This window comes from Leucoraja erinacea, chromosome 9 (assembly GCF_028641065.1).
Source record: "Leucoraja erinacea ecotype New England chromosome 9, Leri_hhj_1, whole genome shotgun sequence".
NCBI classification, from domain to species: Eukaryota; Metazoa; Chordata; class Chondrichthyes; order Rajiformes; family Rajidae; genus Leucoraja; species Leucoraja erinaceus.
In genome coordinates this window covers 54928265-54951902 of record NC_073385.1, presented here as the reverse complement: position 1 = coordinate 54951902, position 23638 = coordinate 54928265, and the positions used below count along the sequence as shown (strand labels likewise).

The following is a 23638-nucleotide window of genomic DNA, read 5'->3' as shown; positions in this document are numbered from 1 at the left end:
GCGCACCCCTGCTGTGCTCAGGCATGCTCACCCACTGCAAACATAACATGAGGGACTTGGACGCCGAGAACAAGGGGGGGGCCAGGTGGGGGAGGGGTGGGGTGGGGGAGGGGTGGGGTGGGGGGGGGGAGGGGTGGGGTGGGGTGGGGTGGGGGGGGGGGGGGGGTGGGGGGGGGTGGGGTGGGGGGGGGGGGGGGGGGTGGGGGTGGGGGGGTGGGTGGGGGGTGGGAGGGGGGGGGGGGGGGGGGGGGTGGGGTGGGGGGGGGGGGGGTCGCCGAGAACAAAGAGCCGAGAACTAACTATTTGGGACTCTAATAAGTATTTTTGCAACTTTGTCGGCACCAGTTACGTGGCAACTCTTTGTGAACTTTGCGTATTATATGAAAAAACAAAGAATGTCACTGTACCTAGGTACATGTGACAAGAAAGCATCCTTGAGTTATTGAATAGCATTGTCCATTCCTAATGAAAAGGATATGGCCAGTGTTAACATAAAAATGCTATAAATACTTTGTAAATACAGGTTATGGCTGGTGTTGACATGGAGCAGCTGGATACAGTGGAATTAAAATGTTTGCAGAAAGGATGATGAGGAAAAGCTGTAGGGAGGAGCTGCAGATGCTGGTTTAAACCGAAGATACTCAAAATTCTGTAGTAACTCAACCGGTCAGTAACTCAACGTCTCTGGAGATAAGGAATAGGTGACATTTCGGGTCGAGAAGGATCTTGACCCAAAACGTCACCTATTCCTTTTCTCCAGATACGCTGTCTGACCCGCTGAGTTATCCTGACTTTGGGTGTTTGTACGGAGTTTTCACATTCTCCCTGTGACCGCGTGGGTTACCTCTGGGTGCTCAGGTTTCCTCCCACATCCCAAAGACGAGAGGGTCTACAGGTTGATTGGTCTCTGTAAATAAGCGAGTTCGGTATTCCGACTGCGCATGCCCAGGATGTCATATGTCATTCGCGATAAACAGCTGAGCTGCTGCGTATGTACAGACCTGCGTTTCATCCGTAGTCAGGATCAAACCCAGGTCTCCGGAGCTGCAAGCGCTGTTGAATTGCTACTGGAGTTAGATAATGTAGAACAAGTGCGAACAGGTGATCTCACTACCGTCCGCGTCCCCTCCCGAGTGTCCCATCCCTGTCCGGGGGTGGCTGGAGATGTCCAAGTTGACAGGACACCAGCCCGGAGCAGTGACGGCCCCAGAGCACCAGTCATCAACGGGGATACACTCAAAATGCTGGAGTAACTCAGCGGGACAGGCAGCATCTCTGGAGAAGGATCTCGACCCGAAACGTCACCTATTCCTTTTCGCCAAAGATGCTGCTGTCCCGCTGAGTTACTCCAGCACGTTGTGTCTACCTTCGGTGTAAACCAGCATCTGCAGTTCCTTCCTACAGAGCGACGCATGTCCGCGGGTAAAGGCGAGGCTGGGTCTGGGGGCGGCGGCGCTGCTGCTCCGGGCCCGTGTTGTGCGAGAGGTGTGGGACCCGGGGCAAGGACTAGGTCGCAGCCTCGGCCTCTCAACTCCCTGGCCGCCCGTCCCCCCCGACAGCCCCCGCCTCAAGTACAACTTCATCGCTAACTTGGAGGAGGAAACAGGGCCAGCAGTGGTTTACATCGAGATCCTGGGGAGGTGAGGAGGGAGGGTGGGATAGAGGGAGAGGAGGGGGGAAAGGCGGCAGGGAGAGAGAGGGGGGAGAGGGATGGGCCGAGAGAGGGAGGGGGAGAGGAGGGGGAGAGGATGGGGAGGGAGGGGAGAGAGATGATGGGGAGAGGGAGGGGAGAGGGATGGGGAGAGGGATGGGAGAGAGGGATGGGGAGTGGGAGAGGGATGGGGAGGGACATGGAGAGGGATGGGGGGAGAGGGAGGAGAGGAGGAGGGAGGGGGGGAGGGGAGGGAGGGGAGAGGGAGGGAGGGGAGGGAGGGGAGGGGGGGATGGGGAGGGGAGGGGAGGATGGGGAGATGGGGAGGGAGGAGGGGGGATGGGGAGGGAGGGGAGGGGATGGGGAGGATGAGGGATGGGGAGAGGGGGATGGGGAGAGGGGGAGGGGGGATGGGGAGGGGATGGGGGGAGGAGGAGGGGGGGAGAGGGATGGGGAGAGGGAGGGGAGAGGGATGGGGAGATGGGGAGAGGGAGGGGAGAGGAGATGGAGGAGATGGATGGGGAGAGGGGATGGGAGAGGGATGGGGAGAGGGATGGGGAGGGGGGAGAGGGGGGGGATGGGAAGAGGGAGGGGAGGGGATGGGGAGGGGAGGATGGGGGGGGGAGATGGGGGAGAGGGATGAGGGGGAGAGGGAGGGAGAGGGATGGGGAGAGAGATGGGGAGAGGGATGGGGAGGGATGGGAAGAGATGGGGAGAGGGATGGGGAGAGGGGATGGGAGAGGGGAGAGGGGATGGGGAGAGGGAGGGAGAGGGAGAGGGATGGGAGAGGGAGGGAGAGGGGAGGGGGAGAGGGATGGGGAGGGGGAGAGAGAGGGGAGAGGGATGGAGAGGGGAGAGGATGGGAAGAGCGGGATGGGAGAGGGATGGATGGGGGGAGGAGGGATGGGGAGAGGGATGGGAGAGAGATGGGGAGGGGATGGGGAGAGAGGGATGGGGAGGGATGGGGAGGAGAGGGAGAGGGGAGAGGGATGGGAAGGGATGAGGGGATGGGGATGGGATGGGGAGGGGATGGGGAGAGGGGATGGGGAGAGGGGGATGGGGAGAGGGATGGGAGAGGGATGGGAGATGGGAAGAGATGGGGAGAGGGAGGGGGAGAGATGGGGAGAGGGAGGGGGAGAGGGATGGGGGAGAGGATGGGGAGAGGGAGGAGGGATGGGGGGAGGGGATGGGAGAGGGAGGGGAGAGGGATGGGGGGAGAGGATGGGAAGAATGATGGGGAGAGGGATGGGGAGAGGGATGGAGAGGGATGGGGGAGAGGGATGGGGAGGAGGGATGGGAAGAGGGATGGGAAGGGCGAGCGGGAGGGGACAGAGGGATGGGGAGAGAGATGGGAGAGGGATGGGGGGAGAGGGATGGGATGGGGAGAGGGATGGGGAGCGGGATGGGGAGAGGGATGGGGAGTGATGGGGAGGGATGGGGAGCGAGGAACTTGCTGTCGTGGCATAACTGTAGGTCCTGGACACCCTATCTCCGCAAGAACTCCCCAGCGCTAGGACAATCCTTCCACCCCATCCCCCCACCCCGACTGGAGGGAGGGACTGGGGAACATTGCCCGCCTCGGCAACTCCCCCACTCCCCCGCGTAATGTTAAACTAAACACATCTATGACCATAAAAATAAATCCCCCTTTCTCTGTCCCCCACCTCTCACCTTCTCCCCTCTGGTCCAGCCTCTCCCCTTGTCTCCCACTCGCATCCGCCCCCTCTCTCTCACTGTTACACCCCTCTCTCCCGCTGGCACCCCCACTCGCTTTTTTTTTAGTGAATGACCTTTGACAAATCCCATGATTCCTTGCGGTTTACAGGATACCGAACTCACTTATTGGCACTAGTATGTAGGAAATGGATGCGAGGCAGACAAAATAAAACTAGTTTTGTTTAGTTTAGATATGCATCGCGGAAACAGGCCCTTCTGCCCACTGAATTCACACTGACCAGCAATCACCCCGTACACTAGCACAATCCTGCACACTAGGGAAAATTTACAATTTTTACCAAAGCCAATGAACCTACAAACCTGCAAGTCTTTGGGCTGTGGGAGGAAACCAGAACACCTGGAATTATGCCCACGCAGTCGCAGGGAGAACGTGCATACTCCATACAGACAGCACTCGTGGTCAGGATCGAACCCGGGTCTCTGGAGCTGTAAGGCAGCAGCTCTATTGCTGTGCCACTATGCCATGCTGTGTGAACGGGTTGGCTTGGATTCAGTGGGCCAAAGGGCCTGTTTCCGTGCTCTATCTTTACATAGTATTCTACTTGTACAAACAAGGTTCTTTTCGTCGTACACTCAGGAAAAATTTGCTTACTTTGAGAGTGGCTAGAATGCAAAGCTTCTTCCTCAGGAAGTGGTTGAGGTAACTGGCGCAGATGCATTTAAATGGAAGCTGGACAAACAAATGAAGCAGGAGGTGACAGGGAAAGGGCTCCAGGGCATCTGGGTGGGACAAGCTTCCTTGCCTTGCAGGTGAAGACTGTGTGATGAAATGGCTGCCAGGTCCCCTGATGTACTGGTGTGGAGACTGCAGGGCAGGCCTGGTGATGTCAAGTGTCTGGAATGCATGCAGAAGTCACCGGTGGAAAATTCCACTGCAGACAGGAGGCCTGGGAGAATGGATTTAAACTGCAGGACGAAGGCTGCTTTGGCAACACCTGGGTCCCACCTGGACTGTTGCTGGAGATCCTTCTCAGTCTGAAGAAGGGTCCTGACCCCGAAACATCACCCATTCCTTCCTTCCAGAGATGCTGCCTGAGTTACTCCAGCATTTTGTGTCTATCTTCAGCTCTCCATCGCTGCTGATCAGACGGCACAGTGGAGCACCAGCAGAGATGCTGCCTCACAGTGCCAGTGTTACTGCCTCACAGTGCCAGTGTTACTGCCACACAGTGCCAGTGTTACTGCCACTCAGTGCCAGTGTTACTGCCACACAGTGCCAGTGTTACTGCCACACAGTGCCAGTGTTACTGCCACTCAGTGCCAGTGTTGCTGCCTCGCAGTGCCAGTGTTACTGCCACACAGTGCCAGTGTTACTGCCACACAGTGCCAGTGTTACTGCCACACAGTGCCAGAGTTGCTGCCTCACAGTGCCAGTGTTGCTGCCTCACAGTGCCAGTGTTACTGCCTCACAGTGCCAGTGTTGCTGCCTCACAGTGCCAGTGTTACTGCCTCACAGTGCCAGTGTTACAGTGCCAGTGTTACTCACAGTGCCAGTGTTGCTGCCTCACAGTGCCAGTGTTACTGCCACACAGTGCCAGTGTTACTGCCTCACAGTGCCAGTGTTACTGCCTCACAGTGCCAGAGTTACTGCCTCACAGTGCCAGAGACCCGGGTTCGATCGTGACTACAGGTGCTGTCTGTACGGAGTTTGTACGTTCTGCCTGTGACCATGTGGGTTTTCTCCTGGAGATCCTGTTTCCTCCCACACTCCAAAGATGTGAAGATTTGTAGGTTAATTGGCTTCTGTAACTTGTCCCTAATGTGTGGGATAGAACTAGTGTACGGGTGATGGATGGTCTGTGTAGACTTGGTGGGCCGAAGGGCCTGTTTCCACGCTGTATCTCTGAACTAAATCTCAAAATCACCCTGCCCACCCCTACTCACTGTTGACAACCTGTTGCCTGACTATAATGCCTGAGACCCTCCTCATTACCCACCCCCTCCCACACAGCTCTCCCTCTGAAAACCTGCTCCAATTCCCACTACTACCACCTCCTCTCTCCCCACCGTAACCAAACAATCCACTCTTCAGCTCACAGTTTCCCCCACTCCAAAAGCCTGGCTCCCTCCCCAACACATTTCCAGTATGGCTCTGCAATGGCACGAGGTAGCAGAGATTGGGTCTACTCAGGGCACAGAATCTTGTACACAGTGCCACGTCAGGGCCTGTGCTTAAGGGGGATGCGAAGAGCTGCAAAAGGCTACATTTGGCTCTCACATCATTAGTAGTAGCACATCCTTGAATGTTGGATCATGTTCAATGGGCAAGATGGAGCAAAGTGTGGATCTGCTGGGCTACATGACCCGGTTCTCTCTCTCTCTCTCTCTCTCTCTCTCTCTCTCTCACACACACACATACTCATTCTCTCTCTCTCTCTCACACACACATATACTCGCTCTCTCTCTCTCTTCCCCTCTCTCCCCCTCCCTCTCTCTCCCTCCCTCTCTCTCTCTCCTCACTCTCTCCCTCTCACACACTCTCTCGCTCTCTCTCATATCTGCTAGATTATGTTGCACCTCCTGGATTTATTTTTTGCCTTCCCACCGTATGTTAAGGCTGGTTTATACCATGGCAGTTGTTGGCTTACCTTGAAGGCAGCCCATTTGCAGCAGGAAGCACTTTTTCCATTTAAAAGGAGATTGAGATGGGCAGCAACAGACAGGAGCCATTTCCCACCAGTGACTAGATTGTTAAGAGGCACTCGCAGTTGCTGAGCAAGCAAGCAAACCTTTCACCCCAGGAGTTGCCCACACTTTGGCTGTACAGATTGAGGGCGGGGGAGGGGAGGGGAAAGGGTGGGGGATGGGGAAGGGGGGTAGAGGGCTGGAGGACATTGCAATCAGTGGTGCAGTGCTCAGGAAGTGACAACCAATTACCTATATTGGTAGGAAGGAACTGCAGATGCTGGTTTAAACCGAAGATAGACACAAAATGCTGGAGTAACTCAGCGGGACAGGCAGCATCTGTGGAGAGGTCTGAAGAAGGGTCTCGACCTGAAACGTCACCCATTCCTTCTCTCCTCTTGTCAAGTTCCTCTCCAGTCCTAATATAAGCACAGTATTAATATTGGTTTGTGTTGGAAGGAACTGCAGATGCTGATTTACGCCAAAGATAGACACAAAATGCTGGAGTAACTCGGCGAGACAGGCAGCATCTCTGGAGAGATGGAATGGGTAACGTTTCAGGTCGAGACCCTTCTTCTCCAGAGATGCTGCCTGTCCTGTTGAGTTACTCCAGCATTTTGTGTCTATCTTTGGTTTAAACTGGCATTTGCAGTTCCTTTCTACACAGCTTTATCACCAAAGCAGAATTACCCCTCACTTTGCTGTGTTTATTTGTTGTGTTCATTGAACCAACAGTGGACAAACTTCACACACCATGGGCTAAATGTGTCGTGCTTTGGAATGTAATGTTATGGTGTTACATTTGTTTCTTCCCCCCTGCAAGGTCCCTCTCCCAGTCCTAATACAAGCACAGTATCGGTATTGGTATGTTAGTGCCAGTGTGCAGAGATACAGTGAATAATTTTTTGCTTTACATGCTATCCATATAAATCATCCATACATGAGTACAATCAAACCATGCGGAATATATTGTTACCGCCACGGAGAAAGAGCAGATAAAAGAAAGAATGTGAGGTCTGCAATGAGGTAGATTGGGGTGGAGGGGGGGGGGGGGAGGGGGGGAGGGAATCGGGAATTAATGTATGTGTACAGATTCACGAGAGGAATAGATAGGGTAAACGCACAGTGTCTTTTGCCCAGAGTTGGGGAATCGAGAACGTTTAAGGTGAGGAGTGAAGGATGTAATGGGAACCTGAGGGGTAGCTGAGGCAGGTATTATTGCAACTTTTAATTAAGAAACATTTAGACAGGTACATGGAGAGGATAGGTTTAGATGGATATGGGCCAAATACAGGCAGGTGGGACTAGTGTCGATGGGGCATGTTGGTCGGCGTGGACACGTCGGGCCGAAGGGCCTGTTTCCTTGCTGTATGATTCCATACAGTAAGAGGTCCATTCAAGTGTCTGATAACAGTGGGGAAGAATTTGTCTTTGATCATGTGGTACATGCGGGAGAAAAGGGAATGACCTGGTTGGGAGGTCATTGATTATGTTGGCTGCTTTCCTGAAGCAGCGTGAATTGCAGATAGACACAATGGAAGGGGGAGGGGGCAGAGAAAGTTCGTCTGCGCAAGGTACTAGGCCGGATCCATAAGTCTTCGATATTATGTCAGGAGTTATGGGGAGAAGGCAGGAGAATGGGGTTAAGAGGGAAAGACAGGTCGGCCATGATTGAATGGCGGAGTAGACTTGATGGGCCGAATGGCCTAATTCTTCTCCTATCACTGATGAACAGTTAAGTGACAACTATGTTGGTTTAGAGCTGGAGCCTCCTAGAATTAAGAGCAGGAGGAATAGCATTTGCATTTATTATTTCTTGCAGTCTTGGGCAGAGCAGTTGTCAAACGAATGTAGTTCAAAGCTGCAGAGTGGGATTCGAACATGCTTCACAGGAGCGCACCCAATCTGCTCCATCAGACAGCCATGCTGTTCGCCTGCACAGTCACAGACTCACTCGCACAACACAAACTCTCTTCCAAACTCCACAGAGGAAAAGATGCAACAAACTATTCAAAGCATCCTTGAAGAAATGCAATATCGCCAGTGGGAATCTCCACCTCACGACTGCTCAGAGTGGAGAATGAGCTTTAGGGATGTCAGCAAAGACATAAGGCACAGAAACAGGCCATTCAGCCCAAAAGGTCCATGCCAGCAGTCAATTACAGTCTATACTATCCCCATTTACCAGCACTTGGTCCATCTGATGGATGTGGGGAAGATGTGGGTCCAGCAATGGGAGAGTCTAGGACCAGAGGGCACAGCTTCAGAGTGCAAGGACGCACCTTCACAATGGAGATGAGGAGGAATTTCTTTAGCCAGAAGGTGGTGAATCTGTGGAATTAATTGCCTCAGACAGCGGTGGAGGTCAAGTCATTGGGTATTTTTAAAGCAAAGATTGACAGGTTCTTGATTGGTAAGAGTGTCAAAGTTTGTGGGGAGAAAGCAGGAGAATGAGGTTAAGAGGGGGAAATAGATACGATTGAATGGCAGAGTAGACTCGATGGGCTGAATGGCCCCATTCTGCTCCTATGACATGAACATAAACTTATACATGATAGGATAGGAATTAGGCCATTTGGCCCATCAAGTCTACTCCGCCATTCAATCGTGGCTGAACTATCTCTCTCTCTAACCCCATTTTCCTGCCTTCTTCCCATAACCTCTAACACCCACACTAATCAATAATATATCTATCTCTGCCTTAAAAACATCCACTGACGGCCTCAAGGAATTCCACAAATTCACCACCCTCTCACTAAATAAATTTCTCCTCATCTCCTTCCTAAAAGAATGTCCTTTAATTCTGAGACTATGACAAGACCTAGACTCTCCCACTGGTGGAAACATCCTCTCCACATCCAAGAAGATAAGAAAGAAGATCTCCATAAGAAGATGGATCTGGAGATCCAGCATCAGTGTAGGGAAAGCTGAGGCGGTGAGTGGAAGAGATTCAATCTTCCTCCCAGATACAGCACAAATACCAGCTTTGCAGTGGGCTTTGCAATGCAGAGCAGAGCATCAGCCACCCTGATTGATGTATTGTGCCTTTCCCTTCTCCCAGCCCGGGAAGGTTTGTGTTTACACCCTGCCTCTCAAGGAGGGTTCAGATTACAAGGCCTCCCTGATGCTGATCGTTGTTCCACTTCAATCGCACCTCTGAGCCCAGGCCTTGCACTACAAACTCTTTATTACCCAAAAACAATTTTAATCAATGATTGCAATAATTTATACAATACAAAGCAATACCAACACACCCACCACCATAATACAAAATCACCCAATTATCTAAAAAAAATCCCTAAATTTTACACTCTTAAATAACTATATTACAATCTTGCCAAGGATGTATTCCACCCGCCGCGGTGCCCAGCGGTCCCACAAGGTGCCCATAGACAGCGCATTGTCCCTCTTTAATACCACCCATGCGCGGACCTAACGCCTGAGAAGGGGCAGACTGCCGTCTCAGGCTGGGCCCCCTTCTGCCTGGCGCCGTGACTCGCGGATGGCCAGCTTGGCCAGCACTACAGACTACGGGGACAACATCCAGGCTGATGTTCCCAGCACAGTATTATCACAGCCGTCAGCTTTTTGTGGAATCGATGTCCAACCAAGCTCTAAGTGGTGGATGTCAAAGATCCCCGGTTTTATGTTAAAAAGATCAGGGCTTTTGCCTCTGAGTCCAGCGCGCGGTTGAAGCTTCAAGAGGGCCGGGGCCTACAGGGGGAAGCCGCCGAGAAGAACGCAAGCCTCGGTGGAACGCGGCCTGCAGAGGGCAGCGGCCGAGACAGCCCCTACTCGAAGGACCCAGTGGACCGTGGGCTGTAGGGGGAGCCCACCGAACCGATCCCTGCTCATCTCCCAGAGACCAGAGACCGGGAAGATGGTAGAGGAGACGTCTGGCCTACTGTGGCCTCAAGGTCGGGTATCGAGGCACCCCCAGGGAACAAAGGTGGACGGGTGAGGAGAGGGACATCGGTTCACTGGACAATCCACATGCCCAAAGAAGGCGATGGCTGGAGGCCCGCTGCAGCCTGGGGCTTGCCTGGAACAGGCGCTGCTCATAATAACTAGAGCGTAGACTGGACTTTGAAAATGGCACCAAAACATGGCGCCCGTTGCATGCGGGTTCAGTTGCTATTTCTGCCTCATTTGCTATTTGGGGATGTGCTGGAGTATGGTGGATTTCTGATTGCAAGAAAGATTTTCACTGTGTGTTTGCACTTCACACATGTCAATAAAAGCACCATTGAACCACTGATATCTCTCCCTGCATTTGCACAAACTCGTCGCCTTGCTTGCTAAAGAAATCCTGCAACTGCGCTTCAAAAGTGTTTAATTGGCTGTAAAGCATTCGAGACATCCTGAGGTCATGCACACCACTGCAGTAATGTAAACTCTTTATCTTTTCATCCTGTGATATTAAGGGCACCGAGTGACACAGCTCAATTTCACTGGAGCCGGGTCCGCGATATACACGGGGTGTAAATCTGTCAGTATTTCAGCTCAAAGTCAAAAATGCTCCCCCCTGACATGGTACAAGTCAGAAGGTCAAAATCTGCTGAATGTTTTCAATTCGTCACCCCAAAAACACGAACATTTCTTAACATATACACACACACCCATTTGTCTTGGATTTCAGCTTGTGTTCGAATTCCTCTGCATCTGTGTGAATGGTGAACAAGTTCAGCCAGTCTAGCGGGATTATTAGCAATTGCAAATTCAGAAGCAGCTTGGTCCATTGGCTCTATGCTATCCCACCTCTCCCATTCCTCCATTCATCCCCCAAAGAGTTAGATTTGGCTCTTTGGGCTAAAGGAATCAAGGGACATGGGGGAAAAGCAGGAATGGGGTACTGATTTTGGATGATCAGCCATGATCATATTGAATGGCGGTGCTGGCTCGACTACTGCCTACTGCCGCACCTATTTTCTATGTCTCTATGTAAAGCCCAGTATATTACTCCCCCTCAAGTGCCTCTTAAATTCCTCTTTGGAAATCTGATCTGCAAACACCAAATTCCAATTCTTTCTACACTCGTATCCAAAATCTTTCTTTCACAATCCCATGTTTCTTTTCCCCAAAACTTCATATCTGTGGCCTCTGGTCGTTGATCCTTCCATCTGAAGCCGTCATGACCTTATACACTTTAACCAGCCTTGTTGGACAAGTGGAACACAATATAGAGCATAGACACAAAAAGCTGGAGTAACTCAGCGGGACAGGCAGCATCTCTGGAGAGAAGGAATGGGTGACGTTTTGGGTCGAGACTGAAGAAGAATCTCGACCCGGAAATGTCACCCATTCCTTCTCTCCAGAGATGCTGCCTGTACCACTGAGTTAATCCAGCATTTTGTTTCTATCTGCAGAATAAGTCAGCATCGGCAGTCCCTTCCTACAGAATAGAGAGCATGCTAGCCTGACTTGCAGAGTTTAACTCTCACTTACACAGGATGTATAGAACAATTGTTTTTTCCTTCTGGCTTTTCATTTCCCTCCTTTCCTCTCTTTACCTGCCACCCTTTAGTTTCCTTTTCATCTCTAGCTTTTGTCCACCTGTCTGCGCCCCCCCCCCCCCCCCCCCCCCCCCCCCCCCCCCCCCCCTATCTATCACATAGTACATTGAACATAAATGAGTACTGCACACAAACAGGCCCTTTGGCCCACAATATCTGTGCCAAACACGATGCAAACCTTCACTTATCTGAAAAGTCTTTTAAATGCTACTAATCTATCTGCTTCACCCACCACCCCCAGCAGCACGTTCCAGGCACTCACAACCCCCGCCTCTTTTGCAGCTTTCTCCCCCATACCACAGTCAGTCAGAAGAAGGGTCGCAACCCGAAACGTCGCCTGTCCATTTCCTTCACAGTTGCTGCCTGACCCGCTGGGTTACCCCAACACTCTTTGCTTTGCTCAAGAAATAGAATACCAGGCTCAAAAGACCATTCTCACAGTTCAGGTTCCATGTTATCATCCTCAATTCCCATCAATAACTTGAATTTATGATAGTTAGACAGAATCATGTTTCAAGGTGCCTTAAAGAAGCATTGCCCTATCCCGTACTCAGCTTCCTATTAAGTACATCCATGCTATTCACCTCAATCACTCTCTGTAGCCGTGAGTTTCACTTCAACCGAGGAAAGACCTTTCCTCAATTGCCAGCTGGATATATTGGTTACTAGATGGCCCGTGGACCCGTTTGGTGCCCGTTGTGATGCCTGTCAAGTACACACTGTGCACATGCGAATACGGGCAACCCTCCCCAAACTGCGCACACACAGATAGCGGGCCCGACAACCCTCCCCAACTGACGGGGGCCCAGCAAGTGGGAGTGCAGTGCCGTTCTCGGTATAAAGTAAATCAAAGTTTATAAAGGGAATTACTTTGTACAATCGAATGAAACTTGCTACTGCACACCGCAGGCCAATGGTGAGTAAGGCACCCTTAAAATTGTTGCGCTATCGTGTACTGTTTTGGCTGTATTTCGGGAACATACATACATACATATAGATAGATATGCCATTTATTGTCACTATACATGTACAATGAGATTAAAAGCTGCTCGTACTCAGTGCATACATATAATTTAGTACAAAAAACAAGAAACAGAAAACAAAAACAAAATGGAGGGGGGGGGGGGGGGGGGATAGGTGCACAATTCTGCGGCGCTATATACATACATATATACATACAAGATGAGACTTTTAGTTATATATAGATATCATTGCCCTTAATGTTGGATTCACACCACGAGAAAATGTCTCCTCTCTGCACAGCAAATCTCTCAACGATGTTAAAGGCAGCCGTGAGATCACTTTTGCTATTCACTGTGTAATTGATTATGGGTTTGCAGCATAACAATTGCAGTGAAGGCGAGAAGGACACGTTCACCGGTCTGGTCAACACCACTGGGCCTTGTATGACTTTGGCAGTGCTTAGCTGTTCATCCCAACTATCCCTTTTAACCAGTGCAGCTCGAATGTTTACGAGATGCTGCCTGTCCCACTGAGTTACTCCAGCATTTTGTGTCTATGTATCTTTGAATTTTTACGATATTGTTGTCATGTTGACCAAAGGTCAGAACATTGCGTTCTTTAACGTAGGGCTCTGAAGCAAGACGGGGGTGCTCACTGCCAACCAGCACTGCCATCCCTCGTGCCCACAGAGCATTAGCTGTAAGGCCTGCTCCCAAAAAGTCCCCTCAATACACACTGTCATCCTTTCCTCCGTTCTTTGCCCCATTCCCCAGCTCAGTCTGAAGAAAGGTCCCAACCCGAAACATCACCCATCTCTTTTCTGCACAGACGCTGCCTGACTTGCTGTTGCTGCAGCACTTAGCAAAGTGTGTAGGAAGGAACTGCAGATGCTGGTTGAGATTGAAGGTATACACAAAAAGCTGGAGTAACTCTGCGGGACAGGCAGCATCTCTGGAGAGAAGGAATGGGTGACGTTTTGGGTCGAGACCCTTCTTCAGACGAAGTCCAGGTAAATCCCCTTCACCTCTCCAACCTCACTGTATAACCCATCCAACAACCAACTAACTAACTAACTCACTCACCCACTCCTCTCTCTCTCCCCCTTTCTGTCTCTCTCCACATCATTTCCTCTTCTCTCTCTTTCTCCCTGCACCTCCTCCTGCAGCCTGTACACTTCTTCCTCAGCCAGTGTTTCCTGTCTACAGGAACACAAAATAGTAGGAGCAGGAGCAGGCCACTCGGCCCCTCGTGCATATCCTGTATTCCAGTGTGAACAAGGCTGTTCTACCCATCTGAGCTCACCCCGTTTGCCCAGGCCTCATCTCCTCTTCTGTGCCAATTCTCCCTCACTATCAATCCCTGATTTTCTAAAAAGATATCCATCTCCTCTTACAATACTCCTGATGATCTGGTCTTCGCAATCCTCTAGACAATTCCCGAGATTCATCAGACTCTAGAAATAAAATGTATACAAGTGTATATCAAGTGTAGTCTCGTCATTGTCTTGTACCGTTGTAACATGACATCTCAACTCTTGTATTCAGTTCCCTGACTGATGAAGGCAAGTATATCAAATCACCCTGTCTACCTGTGTCACCACTTTTAGGGACCTATGTATTTGTATTGAAGAAAGACACAATAAGCTGGAGTAACTCACCGGGGCAGGCAGCATCTCTGGAGAGAAGGAATGGGTGACGTTTCGGGTCGAGACCCTTCTTTTGGTGAGACCACACCTGGAGTATTGCGTACAGTTTTTGGTCTCCTAATCTGAGGAAGGACATTCTTGCCATAGAGGGAGTACAGAGAAGGTTCACCAGACTGATTCCTGGGATGTCAGGACTTTCATATGAAGGAAGACTGGATAGACTCGGCTTGTACGCGCTAGAATTTAGAAGATTGAGGGGGGATCTTATAGAAACTTACAAAATTCTTAAGGGGATAGACAGGCTAGATGCAGGAAGATTGTTCCCGATGTTGGGGAAGTCCAGAACAAGGGGTCACAGTTTATGGATAAAGGGTAAATCTTTTAGGACCGAGATGAGAAAAAAAAATTTCACACAGAGAGTGGTGAATCTCTGGAATTCTCTGCCACATAATGTAGTTGAGGCCAGTTCATTGGCTATATTTAAGAGGGAGTTAGATGTGACCCTTGTGGCTAAAGGGATCAGGAGGTATGGAGAGAAGGCAGGTACAGGATACCGAGTTGGATGATCAGCCTTGATCATATTGAATGGCGGTGCAGGCTCGAAGGGCCGAATGGCCTACTGCTGCACCTATTTTCTATGTTTCTATGTTTCAGACATTTGTACCCCCTAACTCTCTCTCCTCTACAACATTCTCCAGAGCCTTGCCATTTACTGCGTAAGTCAAACCCCCTTTAGATATTATGTGTATGACAAGGGCACTCCTCGTTATTGTAAACTTCAACAAATGCAGAGACATCCTGTCCAGCCTCTCTTCGTAGGACAGTCATCCCTGGAGTTATCATGGTGAATCTCTTTCAGATTGAACCTTCCCTCCAACTGTGTCTGCCCCATGTAGAAACACGGAACTGCAGATGCTGGTTTACATAAAAGGACACAAAGTACCGGAGTAACACAGCAGGTCAGGCAGCATCTCTGGAGAACATGGTAGGTGATGTTTCAGGTAGGACATGTTTAGTTTAGTTCTCCATAGAGGGACACAAAGTGCTTGAGTAACTCAACAGGTCGGGCAGCATAGAGAGCATCTCTGGAGGAACATAGAAGGTGACGTTCCTGGTGGAAACCCTTCTTCAGACTGACAGCCAGGGCGGGGGAGAAGACAACTAGTGGAGGAGAGAGGCAGGACAAACCATGACAGGTAATAGGTGGGGAAGCAGGCGAGGGGGGTAGTTTTGTAGAGCTCACATAGCCCTCTGTGGATGTTGCCCGACCCGCAGAGTTTACTCCAGCACACTTTGTGTCTGCACCAGGTTCCGTCTCACCTCCAGCGCCAGAAACCAAACAAAAATGCACAGCGCCCGGAGCTTTCCTGCCGTGACTAAACTCCCAACACGTCAGCACCAGATTTCCAGTGTGCACCCTGTATTATTACTACGGGCGGTGGGACGGCGGCAGGAGCTGCACCTTACCGGGAATGTGGCCCCCCTGGCCGCTCAGTCAGTCCGCAGGTAGCGACTCCAGCCAGGACAGGAGATAGATCTGCAATCCCCTTCCCTCTCAGCGCCCAGCCGGTCCCCTCTGCCACCGCTGTCAAACTCCCAGCTCCTCGCCGCAGTCCAGCTCCGCTTGTCACATTCACTAAGCATGCGCCAAAACTTTCAAAAAAAACTTTTCTCTCCTCTCGTCCCCGCCCTGTTGTGTCCCGGGCCACAGGACACTGCCCCTACGGCCAAAGATTATAGAGGAGCCTTGAAGACTTGAAGCACCTCTAGGATCTTTGCCTACGGCTGCATTCGCGTGAAATAACTGCACAGATTCACTCGAAATCGCGAAATACGGTGTAGCTGGAATGGCCACGGCCGTTTGCAAAAGACTGTATTTATTCAAATGCCTAAGAGTAAATTGCCGTTTAAATAAAACTTGTAGGGAAATAATTTGTGTAGGAAAGAACTCCAGATGTTGTATGTACATATGTATGTAGTTTGTCTGTTTATACTATTCTTATAACATATGTAAAGCACTTTGGCCAACGAGAGTTGCTTTTTAAATGTGCTAAATGAATAAATGCGACTTGACTTGACTTGGTTTACACCGAAGATAGACGCAAAATGCTGGAGTAACTCAGCGGAACAGACAGCATCCCTGGAGAAAAGGAATTGGTGACATTTCGGGTCGACACCCATCTTCAGACCCGAATGGAACCAAGATCAGTGATGCTGCCTGGCCCGCTGCGTTACTCAAGCATTTTGTGTCATGAATTGTAATAATTCGCTCATTTATAAATAATAAACAATATAATTTTTGCACAATAATAAGTGTTGTGTGAAATAAAGCCGCAACAACGCGCTGGGCGTTATGTGTGACTACTGTACATTCATAACAAAGGCAATATTTTAGTGGTCTGAGAAACGACTACTGGAGTTTTCAACAGATCTTTATTCGAAAGTTCAATATCCAGCATACAGGTTTTTCAGACACATCTGCCCACATTGGTGGTCAGCGCTGAACTAATGCTTTCTGAAAGTCCAGGTACACATCATCTACTGGCTCTCCCATGTCCATTTTCCAAGTTACATCCTCAAAAAATTCCAGATCCTATTTCCTATTTCCGAAGATCTCTCCTGGTCCCAGCACACTGATGCAATCATAAAGAAAGCACATCATCAGCGCCTCTACTTCCTGAGAAGATTACGGAGAGTCGGTTTGTCAAGGAGGACTCTCTCGAACTTCTACAGGTGCACAGTAGAGAGCATGCTGACCGGTTGCATCGTGGCTTGGTTCGGCAACCTGAGCGCTCAGGAGCGGAAAAGGCTTCAAAAAGTTGTAAGCACTGCCCGGTCCATCACTGGCTCTGACCTCCCTATCATCAAGGAGATCTATCGCAGTCGCTGCCACAAAAAGGCTGCCAGCATCATCAAGGACCCACACCATCCTGGCCACACACTCATCTCACTGCTGCCATCAGGTAGAAGGCACAGGAGCCTGAAATCTGCAACATCTAGGTTCAGGGACAGCTTCTTCCCCACAGCCATCAGACTATTTCACACAACTTCAAACAAACTCTGAACTATAACAGCCTATTGCACTTTATTGGTTTATTTATGTGTGTATATATATATATATTCTATGGTATATGGACACACTGATCAGATCTGTATTTATGCCGAAAATATTGTGTTGTGCTGCAGCAAGCAAGAATTTAATTGTCCTATCTGGGACACATGACAATAAACTCTCTTGACTTGACTTGGCTTGACATTCTGCATTTAGGATGGGAGCTTCAGTGCCCGAAAAAGAGTAATGATATTAAAAAATATAGAAATTGTTGGAGAAACTCACCAGGCTTGGTGGCATAGATCATAAGACATACCAACAGCATTAGGCCATTCGGCCCATCGAGTTGACTCTATCATTCAATCATGGCTGATCTATTTTTCCCTCTCACCCCCCTTTCATCTGCCTTCCCCTCATAACCTAAGATGTCTTTACTAATCAAGAACTTATCAGACTCCTCTAGAAAAGTACCTGATGACTTGGCCTTTGCAGCCGTCGGTGGCAATGAGTTCCACAGATTCCCCACCCTCATACTAAAGAAATGTTCCTCATCTCCATTCTAAAGGTACTTCCTTTTATTCTGAAGTTAGACACAAAATGCTGGAGTAACTCAGCTCGACAGGCAGCATCTCTGGGGAGAAGGAATGGGTGACGTTTCAGGTCGAGATCCTTCTTCAGAACTGAAAACGCCACCCGTTCCTGCTCCCCAGAGATGCTGCCTGTCGCGCTGAGTTACTCCAGAATTTTGTGTCTATCGTCAATTTATTACCTGCCAGGCTTTGGCCTGCCCCTCCTGTTACAGCTTCCCCCTCCCCCCGCCCCTCCCGCCCTACAATCAGTCTAAAGAAGGGTCCTGAGCCGAAACGCCACCAATCCATGTTCTCCGGAGATGTTGAGTTACTCCAGCACATTGTGTTTATTTCTGGAGAACATTACTCCAGAGCACGTTGTGTCTTTTTTTTTGTAAACCAGCACCTGCAGTTCCTTTTTGCTACCAGTCCCTTTGATAATGACGGGAGTGGATGTGGTCAGGGGAGGGTTCACTGATCACACAAGCTGGTCTGTTCTCAGTGTTGTCAGACATCTTACTGATTGCTACCACCACAGCAGTCTGAGTATGTCCCAGGCACCCCAGACATAGTGATGTGATGGGAGATAAAGTGCTCTAGCACAGAGCACTCAATCACCGTTGGCAAGGCTGGTGCAGTTGAAAGAACATTGGGTTTATTTAATTCCGTTAACAAACCTATGCTGGCCCAATCTACTTTACAGCCAATTAAGTCATTTTGAATTACACCCACCACAAACAGCACAGCACAGACGCCCCACCTAACATTCAGAGATTTTAAAAAAACTATTAAGAATGATGAGAACATGAAAATCCCATTAAATCTCAAATAATTAAAGACGTTAATCAAAATTAAAATAACATAATAAACCTTTGTCTTCCAATTCATCATTAAAATGTTGCTTTTGCTTTAAGATGGTTCCCAACCCAGGCAACTATTTGTGTGTTAGCCAAAGAAGCAAAATTACAATCACATATTACAAATGTTCCACGTTCTAAAATCTCTACTCCTACAGCAACATTTCCTACTTTAACTATGATAAACTCCTCTACCTTCGGGTTATCTTTGATCAGACTTCACTGGCTTTACCTTGCACTAAATGTAATTCCCTTACCATATATCTATAGACTGTACATGGCTCAATTATAATCATGTATTGTCTTTCCACTGGCTGGTTAGCACGCAACAAAAACTTTTCACTGTACCTCAATAAATAAACTTGGCACATTGAAAAAAGCAATTTCCCAGCTTTAAGTTGGGGAATCCTAGCAAAACGATCTTCCTCCTGGAGTCCAGCAGAAGGGTGGAGAGTTAAAAGTAGTGCTCTCTGCAACTCATGTAGGAAGGAACTGCGGATGCTGGTTTAAACCGAAGATAGATATAACATGTTTAACTCAGCAGGACAGGCAGCATCTGGAGAGAAGGAATGGGTGACGTTTCGGGTCGAGACCCTTCTTCAGACCAGTCAGGGGAAAGGGAAATGTGTCAGGGTGTCCATCCACCTATCCCTTGCCAGGCTTTGTCCCGCTCCCACCTCTTTTCTAGCTTTCTCCTCCTACAGTCAGTCTGAAGAAGGGTCCTGACCTGGAACGTCGGCTGTTCTTTTTCTCCAGGGATGCTGCCTGACTCTGAATTACTCCAGCACTTTGGGTCTTTTTTAATTTTATAAACCAGCACCTGCAGTTCCCTGTGACCCCACTGAGATAGAGTGGTTTCACAGACGCTAAGGAGTATGGGTAGCCTCCCATCCATTAATGGTGCTGTTGGCCTGTTTTACAGCAGATGTCTGTTTTGTTTTGCATTAACTTGCATGGTGCATAGTCGTGAAAAAAGTTAACTAAAATTAAACACAAGCCCAAGTAGTCTTCTTTATCAGCATGTAACCACAAGCTATTGAATCAGCTGCAAACCAACAGTTTATCTTCCGGAAATAGATAAGTAATTACATTTAAAGAGGGTTGGGGTCACACATTCGTTATGAGCGGCAATGTTAACACTTCTCATCCTTGAGGCAGAGGAAATTATAACTTGCTGTCAAAACCCCATCGATTTTGTGAAGAGGTCGCTTTCTGGCAGCCCCATCTAGTGACAGCAGTGGGGAAAGCACCAAACTCTCCATTTAGATATCAGGACCAAAACCTTTATTCCAGTTTATTTTTTATATGCACAGCAACAGTGAGGTGCAGGTACAACTAAAATCTTGCTCGCCAGCATCATCACGGACACATGGAAAACACCTAAGAATTATGCCTAAAATAATAATCCATCTATCTATCTATCTATCTATCTATCTATCTATCTATCTATTATTCCTAAATCTCACATCTTGACCACTTGTTTGCGTTGTAATTAAATTTGCCCAAAAATGATCCCCCATAGCGCTACAATTTTTCACCACCTTACTCACCATCCTCCTCTGCTGCAAGTCAAATAAGTAAAAATAACGCCCCTTCCGGAACCTGCTGTCAATAACGCGGCGAGAAGAATAAAAAGTTGAAGGGTTGGAGTGTGTTGAGTAGCCCCGCGCAGAGTGTGCAGCCTGCGGACTGCTTTTGCGGCGACCAGCCGGAAGCTGCTGAGTAGAACCGGAAGCCTCTGAGTGAAGCTGGAGCGGGACCGAGATCTGCTGCGTGAGGCCGAAAGCTGAAGGTGTGGGGTGAGCACAGTGCGAGCTGCGTCTGCTGCGACCACCCCCCCCCTCCCCACACCCCCTTCCCACACAAGCCCCCCCCCCACAAGCCCCCTCCCCCACAACACCCCCTCCCCCACAACACCCCCTCCCCCCACACCCCCCTCACCCCACACACCCCCCCCCCCCGCACACCCCCCTCACCCACACACCCCCCTCCCCCACACACCCTCCCCCGAGTGGTGGAATATTGCATTGGGGGAATGGGTTGCATTGGGGGGGGGGTCCAGGACTCCCGTGTGAATGGGACCCAACGGGTGCCACTTAGTCTAGTAATAACTAAATTAATACTTTAATTCGACAAGAGAGTGAACAGAAAAATACACGGAAAAAAGCAAGACTTTAGTGCAAGGAAACACATTCAGAAAACATGTCCATGGTGGTGCATGAGGTGGTAGGGCGTTATCCAGTGGAGGTCCAGAGATCTATGCATGGACCTCTGTTGTTTGTCATATATATAAATGACTTGGAAGTAAATGTACAAGGGTTGGTTAGTAATTTTGCAGATGAGTTAAAATTTAAACTTTATAGTTTATTTTCCCGTGTACTAAGGTACAGTGAAAAGCTTTTGTTGCATGCTAACCAGTCAGCAGAAAGCCAATACATGATTACAATCGATCCATTTACAGTGTGTAGATACATGATAAAGGAATAACGTTAAATGCAAGGTAAAGCCAGCAAAGTCCGATCAAGGATAGTCCGAGGGTCACCAAAGAGGTACTGTAGGTCGTAGTTCAGCAATGCTCTCTGACAATAAGATCGCTGGAGCTGCCAACAGTGAGGAAGGCTGCCAAAGTTTACAGTGAGATATAGATCATCTACAGAAATTGATAGAGAAATAGCAGATGGAGTTTAATCCAAGCTTGGGAGAGGTATTGCACTTTGGGAGGTTGAGCATAAGGGGATAGTTTACAGTTAATTAATGCAAGACCTTTAACAACATTAAGGTACAGAGTGAACATGAGGTTCAAATCTAGAGCTCTGTGTGAAAGTGGCAATGCAAGTAGATAGAGTGGGAAAGAAGGTGTGTGGTAAGCTTGTCTTAATAATAATAATAACAATTTTATTTATAGAGTCAGAGCATCGGTCAGAGCATCGAGTTTAAAAGTCAAGTAGTCCTTATGTAACTTTATAGTACTTTGGTTAGACCGCACTTGGAGTATTGCGTACAGTTCTGCCCGCCCCATTACAGGAAGCATGTGGAGGATTTGGAGTGCGACCAGAATGCTGTCTGGATTAGTATTGGACTAGATAGTATAGTTTAGACACACTTGGATTGTTTTCCCAGAACATCGGACATCGAGTGGAGACCTGATAAAAGGATATAAATTATAAGAGACATGGATAAGGTAGACAGTCGGAACCTTTCTCCCAGAGTGAAATGTCAAAGACTAGAGGACATAGCTTTAAGGTGAGAGGGACAACGTTTAAAGGAGTTGTGTGGGACAAGTTTTTTTTTTTTTACATAGAGTGATGGGTGCCTGGAGCACGCTGCCAGGGATGGTGGTGGTCGCAGGTACGATAGTGGGATTTTAAAACAGACTTTCAGATAGGCATATGGATATGGAGGGATAGGAGTATTGTGCAGGCAGGTGCGATTAGTTTAGCTTGGCATCATGTTCGACACATATATTATTGGCTGAGGGGCCTATTCCTGTGCTGCATTGTAACTTCTAGATATACAGGCACGACCAATTCTACTTTACTTCACAGGACAATCCAAGATTGTTGCAGGCAATCCTCTCTAAATGCTCCCAATGGTAACATAATATTTCCATTAATAAGGAGACCAAAGTTTTGAATGGAAGTAAATCAGGCCTAATTCATGACGAAACTCCAAGTAGCCATCTTTGGACCAAATCCTGTGATATAACTGGTTAATAATCATATTAACATTCTGATTTATACTTAACAACTGTTCTAGCAATTATTGCCGACTGCATTCTTTGTAAACATTATTATTCCAAGCTTCACTGGACTTCTAATTTATAATGTTACGCTTCTAGGCTCCTGAAGTTTGGTTCTTTTATTATAGACACAAAATGCTGGAGCAATTCAGCATCTCTGGAGAGAAGGAATGGGTAATGTTTCAGGTCCAGACCCTTCTTCAGACTCAGGGGAGGGGGATACAGAGGTAAGAGAGTGTAAGGTGTGAGAACGAGACATCAAAAGGAGTGGAGATCAAGGAACAATGTAGAATAGATTATTGTTAGCTGGGAGACGGTAACAACAAAGCAAACAGAGATAAGCTAATAATCAGTGCCAGTTAGACTGGCCAGAGAACTGGGAAGGGGGAGAGATGGAGAAAGAGGGAAAGCAAGGGCTAATTGAAGTTAGTGAAGTCAATATTCATACCGCTGGCATGTAAGCTGCCCAAGCGAAATACAAGATGCTGGGTCCCTAGGTAACCTGAAACCCAAGGCCTTTCACCTGTTGGCCATCTAATTTCTGAGCAAGCTAACCGCACTTTTATACAGGTCCACCACCGATTTTACGGCGCCCTTGGTTCCAGAGCCGTGCTGTATTATTTGTTTTGCTGTCCAGATCAACAGAGGACACAGCCTTGTGGGGGACGAGAAACCGTCTCGCAAAGTCAGCCTCGGAAGTCGGCTGCGTGAATGGATCTGCCGGCTGCAGTCGGGTCGGAGTTCCAGAGCCCAGGGCGCAAGGGGCACTTTCGACCCGCAGATTGGCGCGGATATCCGGATAAGGTCGATATCGGCCGCCCCACCTGGCCTTGGTGCGGGGATGTCCGGGGGGGTGGTGGTTTCCAAGTGCGCTCCTGTAATTTTGGCCGGATTAAAGGAAGTGCTGGACCACCAGTTGCTGGAAAATCGGTGGTGGACTGTAATTTCTGCACGTTGATTAATTGTTGGCCAATCCAGATAATACGCTTGTACATCTGTACCATATTTATTTATGCCCAGTGTATTCATTAAAGGATGTAGTCTAACCTTTAATCCATTGTATTCTAGAGATCAGATATAAAGGTGAAAGTCCTATTACCTTTTTTATTATTTTCTGCAGTGTATGTATTGTTATAAATATTTATGTTCGTATCGTTATTCTCATAGAATCATAGAATTGTACCAACACAGACCGAGGCTATTCAACTCGTCCAGTATATATCAGTCCCCACTAGAGCAACTCGAATATTCCTATATCCTGGTTCTTTCCATGTAAACCTGCACATC

At 48.8% G+C, this 23638-nt stretch overlaps 1 protein-coding gene across 1 annotated transcript in view; it reads right to left on the bottom strand.

Moving 5' to 3' along the window:
• The window catches only part of LOC129700399 (pleckstrin homology domain-containing family G member 3), a 182073-nt gene extending 166250 nt beyond the window's left edge, over positions 1-15823 (bottom strand). The window contains exon 1 of the mRNA XM_055640847.1: positions 15602-15823. The gene's annotated coding sequence lies outside the window, so the exon portion shown is untranslated. The remainder of the gene's footprint in view (positions 1-15601) is intronic.
• Between the last annotated feature and the right edge of the window lie 7815 nt (positions 15824-23638).